The 16,596-nt window shown below is 40.7% G+C and overlaps 1 long non-coding RNA gene across 1 annotated transcript; it reads right to left on the minus strand.

The window, feature by feature from the left end:
• Nucleotides 1-274: 274 nt before the first annotated feature.
• LOC115838279 lies at nt 275-1,443 on the minus strand. The gene is made up of 2 exons (XR_004033281.1): nt 1,254-1,443; nt 275-1,159 (listed from the first exon to the last, which is right to left on the minus strand). It is a non-coding gene; the product is annotated as an uncharacterized LOC115838279 (long non-coding RNA).
• Between the last annotated feature and the right edge of the window lie 15,153 nt (nt 1,444-16,596).

Consider the following 16,596-nt stretch of genomic DNA (forward strand, 5'->3'; position numbering starts at 1 on the left):
TGTACTGAATATTCTTTCTTAGTCTTCTTAGTCATGCCTGTTCCCTCTGCTCTAAGGACTTTTCTGCCCAGGGATCATCTCCCACCCCTTTTCTTCTCTATGCCACACTGTCTCTCTTGGTGACCCCTTCTTCTCGCATGGCTTTAAGTTCTATTTGCTCACAACTCCTGAATGCCTGTATCCATCCTGAGCCCACACTCATGTACGCCATGGCCTACCCCACTTAGACTTAACAGACATTTCACTTCAAAGTTGTCCAAAACAAAGCACAAGATTTTTCCCACATGTGGTTTTATTTCACTCTGTCTTGAGTTCTCAAGTTTTTCAAGACAAAATCTTCCGAGTCAGTCATGGCTCTTCTCTTTATCCTCACTCCACTTCTCTAGTTCTGTATCAGGTCCAGTTTGACTCTACCTCTAAAACCATTTCTGAATGTGTCAAATTCTTTCATTCTAACTGGCTCTACTAAAGCCCAAGTCACCATCCTCTCTTGACTGGGCTACTGCAGTGGACTCTGGCCTGGTCCCTAAGCTTTCTGTCTTGAGGGATCTGATCATACCACTCCCTATGCAAAACCCTGTCATAGAGCAAAGTCCAAGCTTGTTACTCTATCCTAAAAAGTCCCATGGCAAGGGCCTCTGCCCGACTCCTTGACTTTGTGGACAAATGGGTTTATCTATGGGGAAATAAGAATGCAATATTCCTGACATCGTGGAGGCTCAGCCTTCTATCTAGAGTTATATAACATCTTGGAAGGTTCCAAAAGCATTAAGTCAAGTCCAGGTTTGTCAGTTTCTCCAAAAGATGTCAATGAAAACTGCATACGTCTTGCAGATGAACATCTAAAGTATCAATTACCTGAAAAATACTGATGAGCAAAATCCACTGGTGGCTACAAAGGGGATTATAAAGCAGTAGTGACCTAGTCGTGGGGAGATAGCACACTGAGTTAAGGAAAGCTTGTGGGTGTTCTGGCCAGACTGGCCTAGGTTCAAATCCTTGCTGTGCCCTGTCCAGGGAATGCTAGCTGCTGAAGCTCTCTGTGCTTTATCTGTAACAAGGGGTGATTTTGCCCTTTGAAGTTTGCTAGAAGATTCTCTGACAGAGTGTCCTTTTCAGCAAGTGACAGAAATGCAGTAGGCGGTCTCTTTCTCCTTTCCTAGAGATGAAAAGAAACAGGAGCTGATGAGAAGTTCTAGGCCTATTGTTCTAGAATACCTAGGCCTATTGTTGTCCTGCCCCTTCTACCCTACCTCAGCATGGTGTGGTTCATTCTGGAAAAGGCTCTGCAGAGGCACGAGATTTTCTGGCAGGAAGCAGATTGCTGCTTTAGATGGCTGTGTCCTGGCAGGACCACCTTAATGACTTGTCCCAGCACATTTAGGGTGTCAAGAACAGCCCTTAAGTCTGGGCCCCTTCATAGCTCAGAAGAACCTGGGCATAATGTAGAAATTATTCTCTAGTGAGAACAAGATCTACAGGGTGAAAAAATAGAAATCTTAAAAGTTAGGAAATAACAAGAACAGAAAAGCAGTATACCTTGTAGATTATTTTTAAATGATCAAATTGAAGACCATGGGATGTTTTTTTAAACAAACAAGCTAGGAGACAGTGGTTAGTTTTGACATTGATGTAGTTGTAGGGAACTCTAGTTTGTGGTCAGCCCAAGGTACTTTCCATGCACATGAATCACCACATGCAGAGCTTGGGCAGAGCTCAATTTCAGATTCTTTAAACCAAAGTGAAAAGCCCCAAGTTAGGTTAACTGGCAGGCACATAATGTAGACAGCCCAGATCTGGGAATTTAAAAAAATGTGTGTGGAAACAAACATATTTTGGTGGTTTTTAACATAATTATTGTCTTTCTCACAGTGATTTGCATACTGTTGCAGAGGTGTTGCCTGACAAGCTCCAGTTAATGATGCAGATTTTGTGTGCACCTGTTTGCAGGCTAGATAGAGAACAGTCATATGCAAGTAAAATCTTGGTACCCTCCATTGCTTGATTTACTTTTTTTGAGCAGGCTTATTGCTGTGTAAGTAACCTACAAAAATTCCACATATTTCAAGTGTAGAATATGTTTTTGCATATGTATATATCCATGAAACCATCATAACAATCAATATAGTAAATATTTCTATCACTCCCAAAAGTTGCTTCATGTAATTTATAATTTCCTTCCCAGGCCTCTCTTCCTCACTACTAGTTTGTTTTATATCACCAAAGATTTTCATTTTCTATAGTTTTATTAAAATGGGATGAACAGTATATAGTCTTTTTTGACTGGTTTGTTTTACTTAATATAATTACTTTTGAGATTCATCCATGTTGTGATTATCCATTATTATTATTTTCTTTTTTCTCTTTTTTACTGAGTAATAGTCCATTGTATGGATATACCACAATTTGTTTATCCATTCATCTGTTGACGAACTTTTGAGTTGTCTCCAGTTTGGGGCTATTTACCAATAAAGGTACCATGAACATTGGTGTACAAGTCTCTGTATGGATATCTGTTTTCTTTTCTGGTAGAACTGAGAGGCTGGGACATGTGGTAGGTGCATGTTTAACTTTTTAGAAAACTTTAATCTGTTTTCCAAAGTGGTTGTTTGATTTTACATTACCAATAGCATTGTATGAGAATTTCATTTCCTCCATATCCTCACCCCATATGGTCAGTCTTCTTAATTTTAGCAATTCTAAAATATATGTAGTGGTATCACATGGTGGTTTTAATTTGAACTTCACTAATGATGCTGACATCTTTTCATGTGCTTATTGCCATCCATATATCTTCTTTGGGGAAATGTCTGTTGAAATCCTTTGTCTATTTTATTTTTAATGGGGCTATTTTCCTATTATTGAGTTTTAAGAATTCTTCATATATTCTGGATATAAGTGCATTATCAGATGTATTCTTGGCAAACATTTTCTCCCAGTCTGTGGCTTATTTTTTCAGTCTCTTCAGAGTATCTTCAAAGAATGAAAATTTTAAATTTTGATAAAGTCTAATCTATCAATTTATTTTTTATGGATTGTGTGTTTGGTGTTATACCCAAAAACTCTGCCTAACCCAAGGTCATGAAGATTTTCTTTTATGTTTTCTTCTAAAGGTTTATAGTTTTAGATTTTACGTTGAGATCTGCAATCCATTTGAATCACTTCTTTTTATATGATGCACGTTTGCATCCAAGTTCATTGTTTTTGTCTGTTTCTGCATACAGGAATCTAACTTTTCCAGTACCATTTGTTGAAAAGGCTATCTTTCCTTCATTGAATTGCTTTTGCACTATTGTCCAAAATCAGTTGTCCATATTTTTGAGTGTGTGTATCTATTTCTGGACTTTCTATTTGGTTCATTGGTCTTTTCCCCTATCTTGCTGTTAGTACTAGAATATTTTGATCACCTGTAGCTTTATAATAAATCTTGAAAGCAGATAGTTTTAGAACTTCAACTTTTCAAAGTTATATTGGCTCTTTTGGTTTTGTTTGCACTTCCATATGAATTTCAAATCTGCTTTTCAATTTCTACAAAAAGCCTGCTAGAAATTTGATTAGCACTGCACTGGGAAGAGTTCTCATTTTAGCAATACTGAGTCTTCTGACCTTTAAACAAAGTATATCTCTCCCAGTATTTAGGTCTTCTTTAATTTATTTCAGCAATGTTTTGTAATTTTTAGTGTACAGGTCTTACACTTATTTTGTCAGATTTACCCATAAGTATTTCTTTCTTTTTTTTTTGAGACAGAGTCTCAGTTTGTTCCCCAGGCTGGTGTGCAGTGGTGAGATCTCGGCTCCCTGCAACCTCTGCCTCCTGGGTTCAAGTGGTTCTTGCATCTCAGCCTCCCGAGTAGCTGGGATTATAGGGGCAGGCCACCATGCCTGGCTAATTTTTTGTATTTTTAGTAGAGACGAGGTTTTGCCCTGTTGCTCAGGATGGTCTTGAACTCCTGGCCTCAAAGTGATCCACCCACCTCAGCCTTCCAAAGCAATGGGACTACAGGCATGAGCCATCACGCCTGGCCAGTATTTCATATTTTTGATGCCATTCTAAGAAATTGAATTTTAACATCTGACAGTTCACTACTAGTACATAGAAATACAGTGATATTTTACATTTTTTCTGTATTCTGACATGTTGCTGATGTGGTTTGGCTCTGTGTCCCCAACCAAATCTCATCTTGTAGCTCCCATAATTCCCATGTGGTATGGGAGGGACCTTGTGAGAGACAACTGAATCATGGGGGTGGGTCTTTCCCATGCTGTTCTCCTGACAGTGAATGGGTGTCATGAGATCTGGTGGTTTTAAAAACGGGAGTTTCCCTGCACAAGCTCTCTCTTTGCCTGTTGCCATCCACATAATATGTGACTTGCCCCTCCTTGCCTGCCGCCATGATTGTGAGGCCTCCCCAGCCATGTGGAACTATAGGTCCTATAAACCTTTCTTTTGTAAATTGTCCAGTCTCAGGTATGTCTTTATCAGCAGCATGAAAATGAACTAATACAGTTGCTAAACTTACTTTTGAATTCTAGTATGTAAAGTGTGCATTCCTGAGGATTCTGTATATACATAATTGTGCCAACTATGAATTTTTCCTGTCTATGCCATTTATTTATTTTTCTTTATCTGTTTTGCTGGCTAATATTTCCAGCACTGTTAAATAGCGTGGTGAGAGCAGACATTTTTCCCTGGTTCTTGAATTTAGAGTAAGAAAACTCCATCTTTTATCATGAAATATGATATTAGCTATAGGTTTTTCATAGCTGCCCTTCAATTGTTCAATTGGTTGAGGAAATGCTTTTCTATTCCTAGTTTTCTAATAGTTTTTAATCAGGAATAGGGGTTGGGTTTTTTTCAGATTTTTTTTCTGCATCTATTTAGATGATCATATTGCTTTTATTTTATAGTTAATAGTGATTTACACTGATTGGGTTTTGAATATCAAAATCAATCAATGCATTCCCGGGATAAACCCTTCCTGTTCACCATGCTTTATGCTTTTTACATATTGTTGGATTTGATTTGCTAAATTTCTTTAGAAATGTTGCATTTATGTTCATGAGTGTTAGTTATTCATCTATAGTTTTCTTTGTTTCACTTTAGAATCAGAGCAATAATAGGTTCATAAAATAATTTGGAATTATTCTCATCTCTTCAATTTTCAGAAAACTTTTGTAAGGATTGTTATTCTTTCTTCTCTTAATGTTTGGTAGAGTTCACTAGTGAAGCCATGTCAACCTGGAATTTTCTTCATGCATACATTTTAAACTAAATATTCACTTTATTCCATAAATAGAGGATTGTCTGTGTTCTTTCTTTCTTTTTGAGTGGGCTCTGGTAGATTGTGCCTTGCCAGGAATTTATCCATTTTATCTAAGTTTTAAAATTTATAGGCATAAAGTTTACAATACTTCCTTATTATCCTTTTAATATCTGTAGAATCTGAGTGATCCCACCTCTATAAATCCTAATATTGATGAATTTGTGTCTTAAGTAATTTTTTAAATCAATATACCTAGAGGTTTTTAAATTTTATTGATCTATTCAAAGAACTAGATTTTGGTTTTATTGATTTTTTCTATTGTTTTTCTGTCTGCTATTTTATTGATTTTTCATTCTGATCTTTATTATTTCCCTTTTAAGGCATACTTTGGCTTAATTTGCTCTTCTTTTCTAATTTTTAAAGTGGAAGATGAGGTCATTGGCTTGAGAAGTTTTATTTTCTCTAAAGTAGAAATCCAGTGCTGGATATTTCCTTCTACATATTACTGAAGTGGTATTCCACTAGTGTTGATATATTGTGTTCTCATTTGATTATTTTTCAAGATATTTTCTAATTTTCCTTTTGATTTCTTATTTTACCCCTAGTTATTGACAAATACATTACTTTGTTTCCAAACCTTTGGGAATTTTCCAGATAGATTTCTGCTAATGATTTCTATTTTAATTCCAGATTGCTCCAAAAACATACTTCGTTTGAATTGAATCCTTTTAAATGTATTACACATTGTTTATGGCTCAGAATATAGAATATATCTTCAAAGTGTTTCACGTGCTCTTGTAAACAATGTGTATTCTGCTATTTCTGCATGACGTGTTCTATAAATGCCAAGTAGGTACATTTTATTAGTAGCATTGTTCAAGTCATCTATATCCTTGGTGATCTTTTTCTTTACTCATTCTATCAATTATTGAGAGAGAGGTATTAAAATATCTAATATATATCTGTATTTGTTAATTTTTCCTTATAGTTTTATCGATTTCTGTTTTATGTACTTTGGAGCTCTGTTATTAGGTGCATAAACATTTAGGATTATTATGGTCTCTTGATAAATTGATCCCTTTAACATTTTTAAATGTTCTTCTTTATGCTTGATAATATTCTTTGCTTGAAATCCACTTTTATATTAATATAGCCACTCTAGATTCTTTGTTAGTGTTTACATTGTATGTTTTTCCCATCCTTTTTCTTTAACGTAGTTACATTTAAAGTGCATTTTTTTGTTGGTGAAAAGCACATAGTTGGATTAGCATTTTAAAAAATCTAATTTGACAAATTGCCTTTTACTGGCGTTGTTTAGGCCATTTACATTTAATGTAATTATTGATGTGGTCAGGTTTAATTCCTGTCATCTTACTGTTTTTCTCAAGTTATCCCATATGCTTTTGCTCTTTTTCCTCTTTTTCTCTGACTTTTTTCAAATTGGTTATTTTTATGATCAAATTTATCTCTTTTGTTGTCTTATTTGCTATAACTCTCTGTTATTGTGTTATTTTCATATTTCTTAGGGTTAACAGAACACATCTTTAACTTATTATAGCCTACCTTCAAATGATATTATACCAGTTTGCATATAGCATAAGAAGCTTACAACAGTATACTTCCATTTCTCCCCTTCTGACCTTTATATTATTGTTGTTATTCATTTTACTTACATATATGTTAACATCATGCTACATTGTTATTACTTTTGTTTAAATAATTGATTACATTTTATGGTCATATCCACTTTTCTTTCTTTTTTCCTGAGGTCCTGAAGTCTTTTGTTATTATTTCCTTTCTCTTTTGAGCACTTGCTTTAGTCATTCCTTAAGGGCAAGTCTTCTGGTGACATATTCTTTTAGTATCCTGTCATTTGAAAATGACTTTACTTCCCCTTCATTTCTAAGGAATAGTTTGACTTCTAGTTTGCAATCCAGTATGTAAGGAGCTTGGAAGTTGTCACTACATCCTAACAACAAATAAAAGGCTGAACAAACTGATTAATTAACAACTCTTAGATCCATCAGAAAAGTGAGGCTCACTGCCCCTTAAATTGGAAAGACTGACAAGAAGATACTTAGAATCACAAATTACTGGAGCAGAAACCCTTGAGCAGAAACCTTTGTGGGAACCAGTATGGGGTAGAAAAACCTGAACTGTAATTGATGAATTGCTGCGCATCACAGTAAATAAGTATGAGAGTTAAACAGTCCAGGGGGACCCATTCAAAGGAGGGCCTCCCACTTTTGTGAGTTCTGGTTTCAGGAGTTCAACTAGGTTCTCACAGCGAATATCAGAAAAAAAAATAGATCTTGTTCTTCTGGTGAGGAGAGGGAGGAGGAACTATTTGAAGTAAGTCAGAGCATTCTCTTCTAGTCAAAAAGGCCTGGCCTCAGGAGAAATTATTTTACCAGAGCCTAAACTATTGGGATTTTATCAGAGCCTAACCAACCTGGAAGAAAGGAAATAGCATACTCCAGCATGCCTTAGCCTTCTACATAGGGGAAGAGAAATACTCAACTTCAGTTCATTCTAACCATCTTGTCCTGCCTAAGGGGAGTGTTGGGGGATTGAGAAGCTCTGTTTGAAGTTCACAGTTTAGAGACACAGGCTCACTAAAAGACCGAGATATAAAACTATAGAACACTTTGCTGTCTCTCGCACTGTTACAGGATCTTTGGGGTATTGATTTTCTGGCTAGAAACCTCTGTGGCTGGTGGCATCTTTGCCTTAGTTCTTGTCTTGCATCTAGAAGAATGAGGTATGCAAACAAGTGAAGGGTGAACAAGACAAAGAAGAGCTTTACTAAGTGTTAGAACAGTTCAGAGGAAACCCTCAGTGCGTAGCTCCTCTCTGTAGGCAGATCATCTTCTCTGTAAGCAGATCTTCCCATTGAGTGCTCAGCTCTCAAGCAGAGAGGAGGCCCTGGAGAGGGTAGCTCCTCTCTGCTATTGGTCATCATCTTGACATCTGCTGCTCTCACCAGACAGGAGGCCCTCGAGAAAGTTACTTCTCTCTGCAGCTGGTAGTCCCTATGTCTCTGCAGGTCTCTGAAGCTCTCAGAAGAGAGAGTAGTTCCTCTCTGCAGCAGGCCATCTGTCCTCCATCATCTGTCCTCTGCCCTGCTCTGGCTGAGCCTGGGGCTTTTTTGGACCTCAGAGGGAGGAAGTTCCTGTTGATTTGTTCATGGAGGGCCATGGGCGGTCCAGAAAAGGCACCACAAGTCCCCACTCCATTCTGCTGGTCCGGCAACCTGGCCCCCAGCCTTCAGGCCCTCCCTGGCCTGAAGGTGGGGTCTTACTGGCAACCCACCCACTTCCACCCAGGAGCCTGCCCGCCTTCTGCTGTCCCTGTTCCCCTGGCTGCTGGCACCAAGAGGCACCTGCAGGCCAGCACTGAGCAGTCCTCAGAGCTCCCCTCTGCTTCCCCTCCTACTCTCATTGGTACCCAAATTCTGGAGAGGGCTGGGGCAGCAGGGCACTGGCTTGCCAGCACTGATCCAAGCGTGTGCAGACCATGCCAAACTGTGATAGCACCTGGGCTTGGCTCCAACCCTGCTCTGATATGGGAGCCTGTGCCAGGAGCAGTGAGAGGCCAGGCAACTGGAGAAGACACCCCTGGGCTTGTGGGTACTGGGATCGGGGGGCCTTCCCTGGCCCCTAAGGGTGTAGGTTGCAGAGACACCTGGGTCTTGTACCTGGGAAGGTGGATGCAGCTGCACCCAGGGAGCTCCCTCCCTACCAGCTCAGAAGGGGTGGGGTTCCTGCTTGTCCTTGGCTCCTGCCAGCTTGGTGGAGCAGAGGCCCAGGTCTGCACCTGTGGATCTGGTGGTTGCACCTGCACCAGGCAGGGCAGAGATCCTCCCTGCTCCTGGCACCTGCAAGAGCACAGGGAGGCTCTGATCGGCAGCGACAGCTCAAGCGGCTGCAGGCTTACTCAGGAAGGTGGGACTCCTGCCTGCTCCGTGGAGCAGGAGGCCTGGGTCTGCAGCTGCAGCTGCACCCAGGAGGGCAGGGATCCTGCCTGCTCCGTAAAGTGGGAGGCCTGGGTTGACAGCCGTGGTTTGGGCGGCTGCATCGGCACCTGCGGAGCTGCTGCCCCAACTCAGAAGGGCGGGTCTCCAGCTTGTCCTGGCTTCCAGTCTCCTAGGAGTGTGGAGCCCCAGCTGTGCCTCCGTGCTGCAGCTGGCATGATGGCAGCGTTGCTGCCATCGACACCTCACTACCACATTAGTAAAGCCCAACTTTCTGCAGTTCCTTTTGTCCACTATCTCATATCTGACTATTAAAAAGCAATTACAAGGCATGCTAAAAGACAAAAAAAAAAATAGTTTGAAGACACAGAGCAAGCAACAGAATTAAACTGATATATCAAGAATGGTCTTACTAGATAGAGCATTCAGAATTTGCCAATTTTTTTAAATCACTATTTATAAAATGCTGTGCCACTTCTTTCTGGCTTAAGTTTTACAAGTAATGTATTGTTTCCACTTAACCTCTCTTAAGACCTTTTTCCATCTTTAATTTTCAGAAATTTGAATATGATTTGTCTTGGTATGGATTTCTTTGGATTTATTATATTTGGGGTTTGTTCTACTTTATTCTTTTTGAATCAGTGGGTTTAATGTCTTTTGTCAAATTTGGGGAAATTTTAGCCATTATTTATTTGATTTTTTTTCAGTCGAACAGTTTTTCTCCTTACTTCTAGGACCCTGATAATACAAAAGCTAGATTTTTTGTTATCATCCATAGATCTCTCAAACCATTTTTTTTCTAAGCTATTTTCTCTATATTGTTTACACTGAGTAATTTCTAATTATCTGTCTTCAAGTTTGCGGATTCATTCTTTGTTGTCTCCAAACTACTTTTGAGGCTATCTGTTGAATATTTCAGTTACTGTATTTTTTTAGGTTTATAATTTCCAGCTCATTACTTATTCAATATCTTATATTCCTTTACTTAGATGTTTTATTTTTAATTTTGTTTCAAAAGTGTTTTTAATTGCTCATTTAATAATTTTTTACACTTGATCTTAGCCAAAAGGCCAAGAGGCAATCATTTAATAATTTCTGCTAACTTTGTATATGTTTGAAACTTCACAATAAAAAGGGAAAACAGATGCAGTTTTTCTGATCTAGGGAAGATGCTGACCACTTTCTTCATATGTAGGAAAAACCAAAACAAGAAGGAAATGAGACTAAATGATTATAGAAGAGAGTATAAACAGCTTAATTAAGAAGATATTTCACCACTAGGAAAACTTCCCATGCAAAGTGCATCCTAGTGCCTGGTCATCTCTCAAATTTAATGTTTATTAGTTTTAATTGTGAGAGTAATAAATAAAAACTAATGATTCATTTTGCAGAATAATAGGTATCCTGTAATCCCAGTTCTCACACATTGGAGAAAAACAAAATTTAGAAAATGCGATTCCTCTATAGTCACAGCCCTTATATCACCGCTCTCAATGGTTTTGTAAACCATTCAGATATTTTTATGTGTGATTAGAACTGGGATTATATTAGACCTATTATTCTGCAATTTCTTTTTCTTCTTTTTTGCCTAAATATTCTGCTAACAGAGTTTGTGAAACAGAATAAACAGCTGTTTAGACAGAAAAGCTAAAAAGAGTTGAAAACACCTAAAAGCAGCTTCTTTTCTGTTCAGATTCCAAGATCATGTCAATTTTATCCATATTTTAATATCTGGCAAGATCCATGATTTTTTAACCTAAGGACATAATTTTCCACAATTATTATCCTTTTACCTAAGGACAAAAAAATTACAGTAGTGAAAATAACCCAAAAAGCAAGATCCTGAAGTTCCGTGCTTGCAGTTGGCTGGCCCTCTGTGCCTCTGTGGGCAGGTGGCCGCTGGGCTTTGCATCTGAGGGGCTGCATAGTAGAATGACTCAGCAAAGCAGTGGCCTGGGGAGCATAGAAGAGGCTGACTAAGATTATGAGCTTTCAGGGGACCATTTGTTTTAGCTGGCAAATTTCTCTTTTAAGGTAATGAAAGTGTTTCAGGTTCCTCTTTGTCCATTTGCAAATAAACTGGTGAGTTAACGTCACTCCCAGTGCAAATGAGAGTGTAGTGCACACGTCATGAAGATGAAGTGGTTTCCCCTTAATTTTGCATATTTTCTTGTCTGCTTTTAACTCTAGAAGATATTTGCCTTCACCTGATTTACAGTCAGGTTCGTTTCTCGCATCGTAAATTGACTCTTCTCGGTTGTCCTCACAAATTATTCATTGCGCTCATTTCACATATGATGCCCCTGATTTTGTAGCATTGGCCCTAATAGAATATTAGACAAAACTCAAGGAGGAGAAACTCAAGGGAATAGATGGGTGCCCTTTGTAGAACAGAACTCTGTCTTGGGCTTCTTTTTTTTTATCCTGTAAGGCTTAACTGTAAGAAGCTCACAGTATCTCCATACAAGCCTTCTGGTTGATTGACAAATATTCTCAGCAGGAATTATTTAAGAAAACGGATCTCAATATTTCTAAGAGCTAGTTGCAGTGACTCATGGTGAACAGAGAATTATGATTGGACAGTGTTGGAGCCAATTGAGACCATGTTATTGCACCCCAATGCTAAGCATAAAGCCTCATGCATCTACTTGTTCATCCATCCATTTTTCAGCTAGCTCTTACTACATGAAACCCTGATATGAAGCTCTGTGCCACGAGTTTACTCCATATGCCTGTCCCAGTGACTCTTTCAACTCAAGCTTGCTCTCTGAGGACAAAATCATGAACACATCCACAGAGCCACACTCTACCTCTCTCCCACTAGAAGACCAGAATCCGTTTTCCAGTTCCCCCAAGCCCAAGCACTGTGACTCTCATCTGTCCGTGGGAGCCTCTAAGCCACTTCCCCAGCCCCCATCCTGTTCCTTGGCCTCCTTCCTCCTCAGCACCTTGGAGCCTCCAGAGTTGATCTTACTTCTTCTCAGGTCCCCCTGGAGTCCTCATGGGCCCTGACAAACTCATTTAGAGAGCCAAAGAGCCCTCCATGAGGTTTCCAAATTTTTCCCAATTAAGATTAGCTTGTTTCTTCTGGCTGGGCACGGTGGCTCATGCTTGTAATTCCAGCACTTTGGGAGGCCGAGGTGGGCAGATCACCTGAGGTCAGGAGTTCAAGACCTGCCTGACCAACACGGTGAAACTCTGTCTCAACTAAAAACACAAAAATTAGCTGGGTGTGGTGGTGGGTGCCTGTAATCCCAGCTACTCAGGTGGCTGAGACAGGAGAATCACTTGAACCTGGGAGGCAGAGATTGCAGTGAGCCAAGATCACACCACTGTACTCCAGCTTGGGTGACAACAGCGAAACTCTATTTCAAAAAAAAAAAAATTAACTTGTCTCTTCCATGCTGGGGAATAAGAGCCTCTCTCTTTCCATGCCCAGCTTCCACCCTTGCCCTGTCCAAAATAAAGCAAAGTCCAGTCCCAGCTGGCTCCTCCCTGCTACCTGGGGAGTATTCTCACTTGCGCTTTACATCTCTGCTTGGCACCCTCAAGCCTCAAAAAGAGGTTTTTATTGTAATATCATATTACACTAAATTTGAAAAAGAAAAAGTAACATCCCCTCACCCCCACACCCAAATACAGCCACAGTTATCATTTTGGTGGGTTTGACTGGGCTCCTCTTTCTTGTGAAGGTTGTCATGGTTATATGCACACAATGTTGTGCCCTGCTCTTGTCAAAAGCATACCTCCGTGTTGCTACATGAACAATAGTCATCATTTACATGCATAACACAACATTAAAACATTTATAATGAACTGTAATTTTAGCACTGCATACACATCAAAATGACAATTAACACTCAAGTGATACTTTCCTCCATATTTTGGATTTTTTTTTTTTTGTAGAGAGGGTTAAGAACCCTCTTGCAATTCTTAACATATCATGATAAATTGATCTCCATGGGAGACTGTACAAATGCGTACTGTCAAGAGACATCTGAGAAGATAGCAGTTTTACCGTATCCTTGTCAGCACTGGAAATTGCAACGGAAATGTTAATTTTCGTTAATGTATCAGGGCAAAAGATAGCTCTTCATTGATATTTATTTCAATTGGATTACTAATGTGGTCGTTGAATAGTTTTTCATGGACCAGTTATACCAGCATGGGTCTAAGCCAGCTGAGTGCTCTGCTGTCTTTCCCTTTGGTGTCTATACTGTGGAAAGTTATTGTTCATAGAGCTTTTGCGAGCTTGTCACCTCTGCCATTGATACCAGGCACACCATATTTTGTAGCGCCAGCTTTATTTTTATTTTGAAATGGCTTCCCCCTTTCTGAAAAGGGACTTGGCAAGAGTTTCGTTCTGTCACAGTGAATTAAACACCAACTTCCCTTGTCAACAGAAGTTGGCCTGTTGTGCTAGACTTGGGCACCAGGTGCCACCTCCTGCTTGGCTGCCCTCTCAGTGATATCATCTATACCTGGAATGCCCAGTGGGTACTGGACTAGGAAAGAATCTGGCCTGCTTGGACTGTGTCTGGTCACAGGTCAGTGGAATTTGAAGAGCGACACAGTGGCAAAGCCCCACAAGGACTGGCGGCCTGACTCAAGAAGGCTCCAAACCATTCATCCCCTTCAACTGCCACACCACCATACCTGGCCCATCAGTGCTGAGAAGGTGAGCCAGGTGGGGACCAGAGTGTCACTAAGTCAAACATGATGAGGCAGAAGGAAAGTTCTCGGCAAACAAAATGTGCCCTCTGTCCTGAGGCAGAGCCATCCATTCTGTATGCTCAATCAACATATATGTGGCATTTTTATGCTGTTCAACCACCCTCCTGAGAATGTTCATGGCAAAACAGACCCTCCCCACAGGCCTATCTTCCCTTGCCCTGGCAGCAGCCTCCTTGAACAGAGTCCCAGGGAGACAGAATAATAAAAATTACAACTTCCTCTATCAGGAGGAAGGCTGTACCCTCCTGCTGATTGCCTTCGCCTGAAAAGTTTCTTGGCCACACTGTGGCTTCCTTGGGCTTTTGGGGCTCACTGTGGGGCTGTCTATCTCTCTCTGCACCACACACATATTTAAGCTCTTCACTGGGACATCATGAGCTGAGAAGTCTGAGATTTTGCTTTTCTCTCTATCAAAACTTTATTGAATGTCCATCATGTGCTAGACTTTGCAACAAAGCCAAGTCAGACTTGGCCTGCCCTCTGGGAACTCACAGGCAACAAAGTTCATGATCAAAGTAATGTCAGCTAAGAATTTTGCTAGCTAGGCACAGAACGCATAGGAAAGATGAGGTCAAGGCAAGTTTCCCAGAAGCCATGAAGGCTGAGCTGAATTTGGGGACTCCAGAAAACAGAAGACGTAAAATTGCAAAAGGTCCTTGTTCTCAAAATGTTGTCTTAAAAGCTCTGAGCTTCCTGAAAGATTTCAGGCAAGCCAGGGGAGGGAGGGCAGGCATGGCTAACTTTGCATTTAGGACAGATCCCCTTGGCAGCCATGTTGGGTATAGATGGGAAGATAGGAAGGCCAGAGGAATGGTCATACCCCAGCAAAGAAGTGATGAGTGCCTGGGCTCAAGCAGGATCCATGGGGTGTAGGGGGACAGTGTGGTTTGCAGAGGCAGTAAAGAATAGGGGCTCCCCAGCTTGGATTTGGTGGTGGTGGGAAAGGGAGGATTTAAGATGATATCCAGTTTCCTGGTTCAAGCAGTGGACACACATTTGGGGGAAAGAGGACAAGTTCAGTTTTACAGATGGCATATTCTGGACATCCAGGAGACATTCGAGTGTGTCCTGAGTGGCCCAAGCCCAGGACAAGGACCCAAGACTCCAGGGCAACGTGTGGTTAAATCCATGGCTGAACCTATCGCTGAGTGGGACCACCTAGGGCCTGCTATAGAATAGGTGAGTCCCAAGGCCAAAGCTGGGATCCCTGACCTCTAAGATGGTAACAGGAGAGAAGGACAGTACAAAGAAGATTGAGAAATCCTGGCCAGAGCAGGTGGACAACAAAAGGGTTTCTGGAAGAAGCGTCTACTGTGTCAAACATTACAGGAAGATTGAGCAAGAAAAAGATCAGAAGTGTCCACTGGTTGGGACAAAGAAGAGGCAGCAAGTATCAGTAGCTGGTTCAGGAAGATTGGTTCTGAAAGGAAGGTGGGATGAGAGGGGAAAATGTGGTCAAGAGAGAGGTTTTGTCAAGATGGGGGGCCTTAGTGCATGTAAAGCATGGAGGATTGCTTTAAATTGCAGTTTACAGAAATGCAGCAGGCTTTTCTGTCTCAGGGGAGTGGCATAGTTTCCTTTGCACCTTCTTAAGCTTGCATGGCTCTGGAAAGTGAGCTTTCTCTATCAACCTATGGAAATAGAGGGCAGGACAGAGTAAGAGGCGTTATACAAGAAAACAACAGGAGGATTGAAGGGGAACCAGTGGGAGGGAGGAGGAGTGAGCAGAAAGGAGGTGGAGCTCAAAAGAGATGGGAGAGGACATGAGCATGTGTGGAAGAAGAGAGGTCATGCGAAGAACTTCTCAGGGCAGCCAGACATGGCTTGGCAGACGGGGGATGACTAAGATTCCACTTGCAGTTACCTGCTTAGCCAGGTAACCTCAAAGCCCAGTAAACGTCAGTCATGCCCAATCACTTTTGTGTGAGTAGTTTGGAGGTCTTTATTAGGGACAAAGGTTTAGATCAATATGTGGAAAAAAGAAGAAAATAGCCATAAGAATTAAAATATGAATGAGAAAGAGAATTCTGCTTGAGTCAGTGCAGGGGTAGCCAAGTGTCTATTTCCCCCTGACTGCGAGGAGGGTCTGTCCATTTCATTGGCTATGTCAGGAAGGAGGCTGGCAGGTTTGGGGCTGCAGGTTCCTGATTCTTGGTTTACAGAGGTTAAAAACCCTGGAAAAATGGAAAGGTTGAAGAAATGGGTCAGCTTCTTCTGTCTTTGTGCTGCTTCTTCCATCTTTCCTCCCACACCTGGAGGACAGCATCCTCCGCCCCACACACTCAAGTTCCTTTCCAGCTTTCAGATGCTCCCCTTCTGCCCTGGAGGCAGCATGAAACCCTGCAGGTGACTGGGTGCAGGTGATTTGGTAATTTTGCCAAATTACCAAGCACTATTTCCCAAAAGTCAATTAATTGAAAAACAATTTGCTGAAAATTAATTTTCTAAAAGATCAATTTCCATGAGAAGTGACCTCTGGAATTCACCCAAAAGTTGCTTTGGTTAATTACTTTTAAAATTATAACAATTTGTGTGCTCTGGTTTCTAAAACACTGAGGATTTCCCCCCAGCTTTGGTTTTCTATTTCACTTATATTTAGCAGTTTAGTTTGCAAGTGTCAGGTAT

This window comes from Nomascus leucogenys, chromosome 14 (genome assembly GCF_006542625.1).
Source record: "Nomascus leucogenys isolate Asia chromosome 14, Asia_NLE_v1, whole genome shotgun sequence".
Taxonomy (NCBI): domain Eukaryota; kingdom Metazoa; phylum Chordata; class Mammalia; order Primates; family Hylobatidae; genus Nomascus; species Nomascus leucogenys.